An 11421-nucleotide genomic window follows, 5' to 3' on the forward strand; every position below is an offset into this window, starting at 1 on the left:
GTGTTGCCTGATCCTCTCTAACAGTCAAAGTAGTAAAGGAAGTTTTGGATTGCATGTAAAAACCTTCCTATAACACAAAACAGTGAAATCACATACTTTTCATCATTTCATAGGAACTTCTAAACTTCTAAATATGTTATCAGTTAAGTTCTTCACATTAATGTTAATACATTATTTGAATGTACTATGAAACATATTGCCAAATTGGATGGAAAATCAAAAATCAACAGCAAATATTTAGAGAAAAAATTGTTTAAAATTATATTCTAAGATCTCCAGATGAAAGAATAGTGAACATAGTAGTAACTAAGAAAAATTTGAAAAGAAAATTACAAGAGTGTATAAATGTTTAGTAACTTAGAGATCTAGTGCATGTAAATATCTTGAAAATAAGATAAGAAAATTAATCAATGTACCAGATAAGGGTGGCCAGCCTAGACATGCGGAGTACAAAACCAAGAACCTAACAGGAAAATGAACATCCTGCAGAAGTGAGAAGAGCCTGCTTCCTTTGTTATTACTCTGGCAACTCCAGAAATGACCCAATTTTTTCCATTAAGTGTAAAATAAAAATCTGAATTTCCTATTCTGGTCATCTACAAAATGACACTCTCCATTGTCCAAGACTGTCTACATTCTATCTGAGCAAGGCTTTCCTATATTAAGATACGTCTATATTTTTATATGTCGTCTTTTGGCATGCAATAACTGGTTTCTAAATACCAGATATTTAGCTCAATATCCAATCCTTACACCCAGAGACTGGGAAGTAACCAGATCTTATGTAAGAAATCTCCTTTCATGCCTCCTCTCCCTTCCCCCAAGAGGAGTCTAAGCTGCCTCTGATTCTTCACTCATGAAGTTGGCTTGTGGCACCTGCTCTGGGCATACCTTTCAAGAAATTGTAAGATTATTTCAAATATATTTCTAAAAAGACCTTTTCACAGTTAGACATTCACAATTTTGAATTTCAGGTAACATTACAGGAAATTCCATGACCAAGGTGTTTCTATCCTGGGGTTCTGAGATGAGAGCTTAGTAAGGAATTTGTTCCTATATATTTTTCTGATGCATCGTCATAATCTATTGCTTCACAAATAGCCTTATTGCTCTCATAATTCATTACTCATTTCGAATATACTGGTATGGCTCTAACAACCATGTGTTTTGTTTCAATTCTTTTTGCCTCTAAAATATTTTTATCTTGTTAAATTATTTTCCTTTGCACATAGAGCCTCAGTCATTTCCCAGTGAAAGGCTTGAGTGACTCAGATATTTGATAACACGGCAGTACATCCCACCCACACTATATGGGTTTGATTATTTTCGTAAGGTCTGTTTATAGGCAAGTGTTTGCTGAAGTTCCTAATAAGACAGGCAGACTACTCAGAGTACTCCATGACAAGCCTAGGTACTATTTAAAGCTTTTTAATGACAGATAGTGGTTATTCTGAGTAAGTGTTATAGTAGATTTGCATAAATTATTGACTAGATGATCTTTAAGGTCCTTTCCAACCTGAACTATTCTAAATGCTGTGTATGAAAATATATAGAGAGAAATAGGTAAGTCACACAAAACACAAACACACTTTGTGAACTACCGCCTTTGGTTTGAATTGGGTGCAGAAAGATATTTTTATCTTCGTATACAACACCATTTTATGCAAAATGCCACATCTTATTTACTAAATTGATTTTGCACTTTCTTTCTTCAGCTGTTTCCTGCTGCTTCTACAGTACGTGTGAATTCTTTCTGTAATTTATTTTTTCTGCCATCTCTTCTTGTTTGTTTGAAGCATGGATGGAAATAAAACAAGGTGGCAAGGGGAAATGCCTTTCCCTTTTAATATAAAGGTCTGAAAGTGAAGGTACTGTTTTCTAAACTGTATTGGCTGCAGACTGATAAAGAGTCGACAAAATTTGAAATGAAACCAATCTTTTCTGCTCTGGGCAAAATCCCTTTGCTATGAGCACCAGAACAACTAGAAAATACCCCATATTTTAGGATATGCAGTTTGAACAGGTAGAACAGGTTAGCACTCAACACTTGGTCTGCTAAGCAAACTATTTCATATTTACATGTTTGTGAAGTAAGGGTAAATAAAAATAAAAATAAATGTAACCAGCACATGCTGAATATTTTCTGTACTTGCATAAGCCAACCTTCATTTTCTTTGCATAAAAGCTTAAAAAAAAAAGTATATATTTGCTTCATTTGAAAGGATATTTATTCTTTGTTGGCTTAAGAATATATCTGTCTTTTAAGAAGGCTTTCTAAATGTAAGAACTCACCATAGGTTTACATTTCCATCTTGGTTCTACCAATATTGCTCAGACTTACCATCAGCATTCTTTGCTTTCTCAAAATTCTCAAGCAAGAAAAAGCACTGCTGCCTTTTTAATTTCCAATTAAACATATTTAAGCTCAGATAAAACTGTAGGCTTGGGGTTTGTTTTGAAGGGATTTAAACAGTTAAGTATCTACCTGCTGGAAAAATGCAATATAAGCATTTCTGCTATCAGCAAATGATCTTGTGTAAATTATCCAGTGAGGCTGTGTGGGCAGGCTTTGCTGCAAGTCTTTAGATGAAGCACCGGCACCTCCCTGTAGTTCCAGAAGAGTCTGACTTCATTAACCTATAACATAGTCAAAGATATGAGGAAATACACAAGATTTCAGAAGAGTGAAAAAAAAAATTCTCTGAATAAATGTGATGTTAACAATTGGCTGATTAAACATACAAAATGTATTTTAAGGAAGTACATTGCGATTTAAGAAATAAACCATCAGTTAATTTTGTTCTGTCTTCATACTTCAAACCATCTATTTTGTGTGCTTTAAAATACTATTAGCATTAGGATCCAAGTAAAGAGGATCAGACTCAAAACTTGTCTGGTTGTGGCATGTACTGTGTCCTCCAAAAACTATCTCCATTTGCATGTGTCAATGCAAACCATAGGTATCCAGAGTGAAAGGATTCTTGGTGTTTACCCATCATGGTGTCTAGATTTCAGTTTCCCAGAAACATATAAAAGGTTGGGGGTTTTTTGAGGAGTATTTTGTTGTATTTATTTTTAAACAGTTTCAGGGCTTTATTTTTCATTAATTTTATTTATTGTCTATATCAGACTTACATTCCTTATCACCCTATTTCAACTGTTTCAATACAGGAAGAGGAAAGATTTTTCCCAACTTTTCAACATTTTTAACTTTGATCTATTCATAAACTTAAAACTCTCCATAGAGAAGAGTTTCCTAAAATCTTTTAAGATCTGTTCTTATCGAACAGTTTTCCACAACGAAAGAATTTTATCACAATATTTACAAAAACATACAGAGAATTTATCTATTACCCATTAGTGGGCAATTGGCCTACAGGAAAAACTTTAGTACAGATTGTGGCATGATTCCCAAGAAGTAATCAAGATGTCTTCTGCCTGTATCCAATTTGGATAACCACCACACAGGCAACAGTTTCAGCCAAAGGCAAGAATACAGTCTGTAAATGATAGATTGTATCATCACTTAAAGCAATAATTGGTGTCCAGGTACCACAACAGGACAGATGGAATTTCTCCAAATTCTTATCTTACAGATCACACACAAGAACACGATGTTCAGCAAAGGATTTGGCATTGATCAAAGAGAAGAGGATTTCCAGCTGGACCCATGAAATGCTTCTTATCATCAAGGATTAGAATGTGGTTAATGTCAAAAGAAGTGTTCAAATGGATTAGCAGAGATCTAACTTCTCTTTGTAACAAACATGTGAAGAGCATCCCGTGTACCACAATATCCAACTATGGGGTAACATGCCTGAATAACAAATTTGTAGCATAAAATTTGAAGGTAAGGGGAAAAGTGTCAAAATAAAAAATTTTGAAGGAGGAGAGGGTAAAGTATTATACTCCCAAGTGTCTATAGATGTTACCACTAAACAACCAGTTAAACATTTTTTTTTTTCCCTGAAGATGTATTTTTATTATGGAATCAAATATACCCCAGCAAAATGCAGTTAAAATGACTGATCTTCGGCTGCACAAAGGTAAAAAGTCTTCTTGAAGACTAATCATAATCTACATGGAAACCTTTTGAAAAAGACAAGCAGAGAATTTGTAAGTAAAAATAAGTAGTTAAGAATCAAAGCCCTGGTCAAACCCAATTATTTTAATGATAAGAAAGCTTCAGAGGAGGGATGGCCAGCTGAATGCTGCAAGCGGATGGATGCCTGTGCCAAAGTGCTCTGGCTGAGTATGTATTGCAGTCTGAGGACAGTACACACAGAGAGGAAGCGAAAGAGGTAGAGAGGAAACATAGGCAAAACTGATAACTCACTATATATGTGAAAGTCCTCTTAAGACTGACTTATCACATTGTGTTGAGAAGACTATGCTGGCAAGGGACACCAGTAGAGAGATTGCACTGTAGAAACAGCTATAAAATCTTTTTTTCTCATAACAGAGGAAAAAATCAAGATTGGGTGGGAGGCAGGGAGATAAATGGCACAAATAGCTAAGAGAGTTGGCTTACATCCCTCTGAACTCTTACCCATAAACAATGTCTGGGAATGACCAAAGGCTCCTCCAGGATAGAAGCTGTGCTTGCTCCAACAGCAAAAAAATGGAATTTCCAGCATGAGTTTTGTGTGAATCACAAGGTCAAGAGGTCTAAACCTGCACTTTTCTGAAGATCCGGAGAGAACAGAACTGAAATACCCATATTTAATTTCGTCATTATTATTGTCCCAAATCCACAGTGAACTTCAGAAAGAAAAACTGACTCAGCAGATCTGACAGCTGGCGTCAGAATCAGCTGGGAAAGGGCACTGGGTGATTGAGAGATTACATCGCTTTTAAGCTTTACCATGCCAAGGCAGCCCATTTGCTTTCTCCTTTGCTCAGCATAGTTCACTGTGTGTCCTGTAACCTTGCAGAATCAGTGGTAATAACAAAGTGACACAAGAATTTACTTTTAAATATACAATTTGAAAATAGCAGCAGTACAAGAACAGCTTAAAGACTGTGTTTTCAAAATCTTCAGTGAATGGTCCCGGTAACTACCATTGATGTGATGGGAGAATGATTTTTAAAAACATTCTGCATTGTCTTTGTTAAAATAACATCAAAGCAATATAAATAATGCCTTGTTTTCATTCTAGAAAAGTAAAAGATATGCTCAAAACTCCAGATATATACCAGGAACACTGAGAATACTAATAACATTTGGATTTTATAATGATGAATTAACAAGTAAACAGGAAACCATCATTTTGAAAGTCTCATGAGGCAGATAAGGAATGAGAGAGTTCTGGCCCACCATATATCTCTTCACATATTTCTATGAATACCTAATAAATACACTCTACATAAATACACATATGTTTGTGCACACACATATGTGAAAAGACTGAGAGAAACAATTTCCAGATTAACTTAAATTACAAATAAAATTTTAATTAAATGCAGTACTAGGGTAGCACAGTTAAGCTTTCAAAATCTACAAGTGTCCAACTAAGTTTGCACAGGAAAACTTACATTTTTCTCCTCTCTGCTATGTGCCAAGACAATGTTTCATTCAAGTATCATACACTTATTTCCCCCCAGAGAGTCTCTGTCTATTTAATGAGCAGGATGGACTGTTCTCAATGAAAGAACACTTAATGAAAATAGATCCAGATACTTAAATGTTTAAATATGTAGTCTCATGGCTTATTTACATGGTGTTATTGAAAATCTGTTCTGAGGCAGGGAAGTTTCGTAAGGGCTTATTTCAGTGGAGTTCAGCAGCATACGATGTATTTTAAAATAAACAGCTATTATCTAAACAACTAAAAAAGCCTAAATAACAAATCAATAGTTAGCAAAATTAAGTGTGGGTCCTGACTTCCAACTAGGTCACAAAAGCCATCTTCTCTCCTTCAGCAATCCTCTGTCCCTCAACTTTATAGAATCATAGAATCATAAAACAGCTTGGGTCGGAAGAGATCTTTGAAGGTCAACTAGTCCAATCCCCTTGCAATGAGTAGGGACATCTTCAGCTAGATCAGAAACTTACCTGCCAGAGAGGAGGAGGGGATTCTGCACGGAGCATCTGCCTTCGTGACTGAGCCCAAATTCACCCTCTGAGCACTGGACACACTTAGAAAAGTGGAAAACATTATTAGTGCTCCTGCAGTTCAGAACTGTGTAACTGTGTGTGCACGTGTACACGTGTAACTTCCCCCAGAAGCTGTATAACGGCAGCATTCAGCACTAGGCTTTCTTTCAGCTGTCTTGTTTCCAGGTTTCATGGTCTCCTCTTGCCCCAAGTGCCTCCTTCCTGCCTCACAAAGCCTACACCCATCTTGTCATCTGTACAAGGCTTCTTTCCCCCTCCCCAATCTAGTCTCCTTCTCCTCTTTTCTATTCACATGTCCTCAAATCAAGAGTTTCAGGTCCCACACCCAACACTGCAACACACGCTGGCCGTGGTGAGTACCGGCGGGTCCCACCTCAGCTCTAGAAGGGATGTGTTCAGCTTAGCTCTGCTGATGTGACAGGGGTGCTGGCAAGGGGTAGGAAGACACACAGCACACACAACGACATTGTCAGAGAATTAACCACCAACAGTCACAAGTCTTACCATCTGCAAACAGGCTTTTAAATGCACAACCATGAGTACATTTATAAAGGAACAACCACAGGAACCACCTTCCTTGCCACAAACACCCTCTACAGTCCTTGCTCCCAAATGGGGCAGGTAAAAATTACATGTATTTCTGTAAGAGAAAAATAGCAAAATCCTACAGGAGTTTCAGCTTTTTTTAAGTCTATTCATTTATTCTTATTATTATTATATCCATTTATTCTTATTTATTCTTCCTCTCCTTCCCTTTTCTGTCACCCTCACAAAAAGAATAAAATATTTAGTGTCAAAAACTATGAACAAATTAAACTTCAGAGACATTATAAGCTACTGAAAACAGTGTTTTATAATGGAAATTGCCGAGCAGCCTTAGCTATACCCATTTTAACTTGAGCTGCCTATAATAGGTAACTGCAATGAGTAATAAGGAGAAGGCATTCACAAGCAGTTAGTGTTGGCTATACAGCATTTGGGAAATACATCAGTTGAAAAGTTCCAGCCCTGTGGTCTGTGGTGCACTTGCCTGTTGTCCACAAAGAACTGCAGGGTTACATGATACTGGATCTCCTCATTTCCAACTGCTAAATTGCATTAAAAGACAGATGGGGTTTCCTAATAGTTGTCTCCATGTACACAGGCCACCACAGAAAGACGTATTAGTGTAATTGTTTGGAGAAAGGGAAAGCTGGTGTCATCACAGATGAAAGAGAAATACATCCTTGAGCCAAGACTTCTTGGAGGATGCAGTCTGTGCTGTGAAGTGGGGAGCTTTGCACTGGACCATTAAATTCAGTGATATTTGTAGAATACATGTAGAGAAGGAGTCCTCTCCCACACCCTCCTTCATCCCCCCCCCGCCAGCCTTGCAGCCATTTTTCTGCTGCATCAGTGGGGAAAGAGTAGAGTCACCCCCTGTGAGCCCACAGCCTTACTGATTTCTGTGGGACTCCTGCAGATGCATCAAGAAAGCCGCTTCTGCCTTCCTCAACTGCAATAGAAATAAAAGCTTCATTAGGGTCTTGCTCAATGTTTTCTGGAAAAAAACCAAAACAAAACAAAACTGCACCAGAGGAAATGAGTCCCTCTTTCACATCATTTAGACCATTCAGTATATTGCAATACAGGCTTTTTATTGTAAACATAGATGAGAGAAAGGGAAACAAAAAAGCAGAACTAGCTATTCTCATCCACATCCACACAGCAAAGAGAACCATACAGGGCAGAGCTGAGACAGGGAGGCAGACAAAGCAGCAGTAACTCATTTGGCTGTTGCATACAGACAAATCTGCACAAGCATGCCAAAAAGTCAGGATTTCTCAAATCAGGATGAAATAGGATTAAATGACCTGCTATCTGCCTTTGCTGTACACCTTGTGATTCCATAAAAATATTGCTCATCTACATCACTACTGGTGCAAGATATAGTGGGCCTCTCTGTGTTCAGAGTCATTTTGTTTGCAAATATGAAGAATGAGAAGGGAGATCTGTGGTGTTCCTCTTTGAAACAAATTTGCCAAGCACAGTCACAAAACAGGAAGAGAAAATAGTCGTCAATGCAATGCAGCTGAATGAGCCTGACTAACAAAACTTTAATACTTGACCTTGGAAAGAAATGTAGAAAAATGGAGAGTGTGGGAAAAAAATCCCCCAACTTATATATACATATACACACATACAGAGAAATTTAATATAAAAAACCTGTGTTAACACTTTAATATTTTTAAAAGCAAATATATGCACACATTCATGCATAAGCTTATATGTATATACAATAAATACACAGTGAAAATTTCAGTAACTATTGTAATTTTGGATACATTGTTAGAATCACAGATCACGTATGGTATCATAATTTACCTTCACATTAAACTTAGAATCCAATTCCTGTACCTGAACACCTTCAAACATCACAGTATTTAGCAATTACTTCTAGAAATAATTGCTGAAGAGGTCACTGTGTGAGAATATATTTTTATCACTACAGAAAAAAAGGACATCCTACGAAGAGGATTAAAATATTTTTATTCCAGGAAGATTTCTGGTTAAAAATTGTGAGCAAGCAGTTGCCAATTTTCTATTCAATAATTCAAAAATAATGTTTTCAATAGCCTGACAGTGGATAAGAAATGTATTAACACATTGTGAATCACAGAAAAGATAATAAGGAGATCACACGGGAAGAGTCAAACATCCCAAATCTGTCAACCCAGAAAAAAGCAAAGTATTGTCAGATGGCAATGGATTGTCAATGTCAAATCACAACCCAAACACCTTGTATTGCTGTTTCAGACAGACTGAGCACTGGGCTGCTAACTAATGCCCTCATTATTGTGGCATTCTCACACATTTCTCTTGAGCCCCTGCAATTCTACAGTTGTTTTGCAGTCTTTTTTCTTCTTTATCTCCTTGCATATCCTTGCATACCCTTTCTCTCTTCCTACATACCCTTTCATACCCTTCCAGACTCTGCATTTCCCATTAGGTTTACACATCTGTCTGCCATGCTTAGGCATGTCAAGGTATGGGCCTTGGTATCGGAAACTGGTCTGTATCAAACCTTGTTAACATTTTTTGCCTATTTCTTCAACTAACAAAATTTTTCATGCTCCTCTGTACAGGGATATTCAAGTTGTATATAAAGTCATTCCTGCCTATCTGAGTTTTCAAAGGACCCCAACAACAGGTGGGAGGAGAAATCATTCCAGCCTCAGTTCTACTACAGATTTCCTACACCAAACCTAATCAATTTAAGCTAACTGAAAACTTTAATAGACCCTCACATCCTACTTCTTCTCAACTAACTAAACTTAGGCTAAAATAAAAAATGTTTGTGCTGTGAAGGGACAAATTCCACTGAAAAGAAATCTTGTAAATTTAAATAATACTAAAAGAAACTACTGATACAAAGAGTCATTTCCAGATCTCTTTCAGTGGTTCAGTGGAAAGAAGTAGAAAACACGGAACTGGTTAGTCATCATGATGATAAAGCTTTTTTAAGGCAGTTCCCATTGCTTATTATTGTTGATTTCATGAAAAGAAGGTAAAAAAAATTAAATCAACAGATGCCTGAGATTGGAGTGAAACTTTAAAACGCCTACTGTCATTTAAAGGACTGGGTTTGCCATTCCCTGTGAGACAGACATAAAAATACTCTGAGAAATGGCAGCTGGGAAAGAAGCCAAAACAGAAAAACGTACTACATATTCTATCTAAGAGGACATAAGGGATCTTCCTTATTTTGCCCACTTCCTTCTCCCTCTTTCTCACCGACACACACACGTACACGCAGTATACACACCCGCACAAATGGCTGTTGAGCCTGTTATTCTCTGCTGAAAATCTTTCTCACTGCTTTAATAAGTTGAAATCTCTTTGGAATGAAAGAGATTAAATAAAAATTCCAGCATAAAAGAACAGGCAAGCCTAAGGCAGAAATGAATGGCTGGGCTAGGGCCATGACAAATAACTAACTAACTAAATAAATAAATAAATAAAACAGATAGATAGATAGATAGATAGATAGATAGATAGATAGATATATAAATAGGTAAATAAGCAAGCTGAAGAAATGTCAGATCAAAACTTTCGCCTTGCCTGTCTCTATGTCCAGCTGCCCCTTAAAACAACTGAGTTCAGCTTGAGCTCAGATATGTCTTAACGACTGACCTGAGAGGTCAGAGTTTAAAGGTTTACAAAAGAGGAAATCTCATGAGTAAAAGCCCTATTAAAGAAGTCTTCGCTTTATTTCCTGACAAAAGAGGAACACCCAAGGGTATTGAAGGAGCTGGTCGGTGTGCTTTCCAAACCCCTTTCCATCATCTTCCAGCAGTCCTGGCTGACTGGGGAAGTTCCACTGGACTGGAGGCTGGCTGATGTTGTGCCCATCTACGGGAAAGGTTGCAGGGAGGATCCAGGGAACTACAGGCCTGTCAGTCTGACCTCAGTGCCAGGGAAAGTCATGGAACAGGTAATCTTGAGTGCTATCATGAAGCACATGCAAGAGAACTGGATGATCAGGCCCAGTCAACATGGGTTCCTGAAAGGCAGATCTTGCCAAACTAACCTGATCGCCTTCTATGACAAAGGTACTCGACTACTGGATGAGGGAAAGGCTGTGGATGTAGTCTTCTTGGACTTCAGTAAAGCCTTTGACACAGTTTCTCACAGCATTCTGCCTCAGAAACTGTCAGCCTCTGGCCTGGATGGGCGCACACTCTCCTGAGTTGAAAACCGGTTGGATGGCCGGGCCCAGAGAGTGGTGGTCAATGGAGTTAACTCCAGCTGGAGACCAGTCACAAGTGGGGTTCCTCAGGGCTCGGTACTGGGTCCAGCTCTGTTCAATGTCTTTATCAATGACCTGGATGAAGGCATTGAGTGCACCCTCAGCAAGTTTGCAGATGACACTAAGCTGGGAGGAAGTGTGGATCTGCTCGAGGTTAGGGAGGCTCTGCAAAGGGATCTGAACAGGCTGGACTGCTGGGCTGAGGCCAATGGCATGAGGTTGAACAAGGCCAAATGCCGGGTCCTGCACTTGGGGCACAACAACCCTATGCAGTGCTACAGTCTAGGGGAAGTCTGGCTAGAAAGCTGCCTGGAGGAGAAGGACCTGGGGGTGTTGGTTGACAGCAGACTGAACATGAGCCAGCAGTGTGCCCAGGTGGCCAAGAAGGCTAACGGCATCTTGGCTTGTATCAGAAATGGTGTGAACAGCAGGTCCAGGGAGGTGATTCTCCCTCTGTACTCGGCACTGGTGAGATCGCACCTCGAATACTGTGTTCAGTTCTGGGCCCCTCACC

At 38.4% G+C, this 11421-nt stretch overlaps 1 long non-coding RNA gene across 1 annotated transcript; it reads right to left on the minus strand.

Annotated features, from left to right (window-relative positions):
• Positions 1-459: 459 nt before the first annotated feature.
• On the minus strand, positions 460-7602 carry LOC128851872 (uncharacterized). Its single transcript, XR_008449406.1, has 3 exons — positions 7558-7602; positions 6056-6138; positions 460-2637 (listed from the first exon to the last, which is right to left on the minus strand). It is a non-coding gene; the product is annotated as an uncharacterized LOC128851872 (long non-coding RNA).
• Positions 7603-11421: the final 3819 nt, after the last annotated feature.

Source organism: Cuculus canorus, chromosome 3 (assembly GCF_017976375.1).
Source record: "Cuculus canorus isolate bCucCan1 chromosome 3, bCucCan1.pri, whole genome shotgun sequence".
In the NCBI taxonomy this organism is placed as follows: domain Eukaryota; kingdom Metazoa; phylum Chordata; class Aves; order Cuculiformes; family Cuculidae; genus Cuculus; species Cuculus canorus.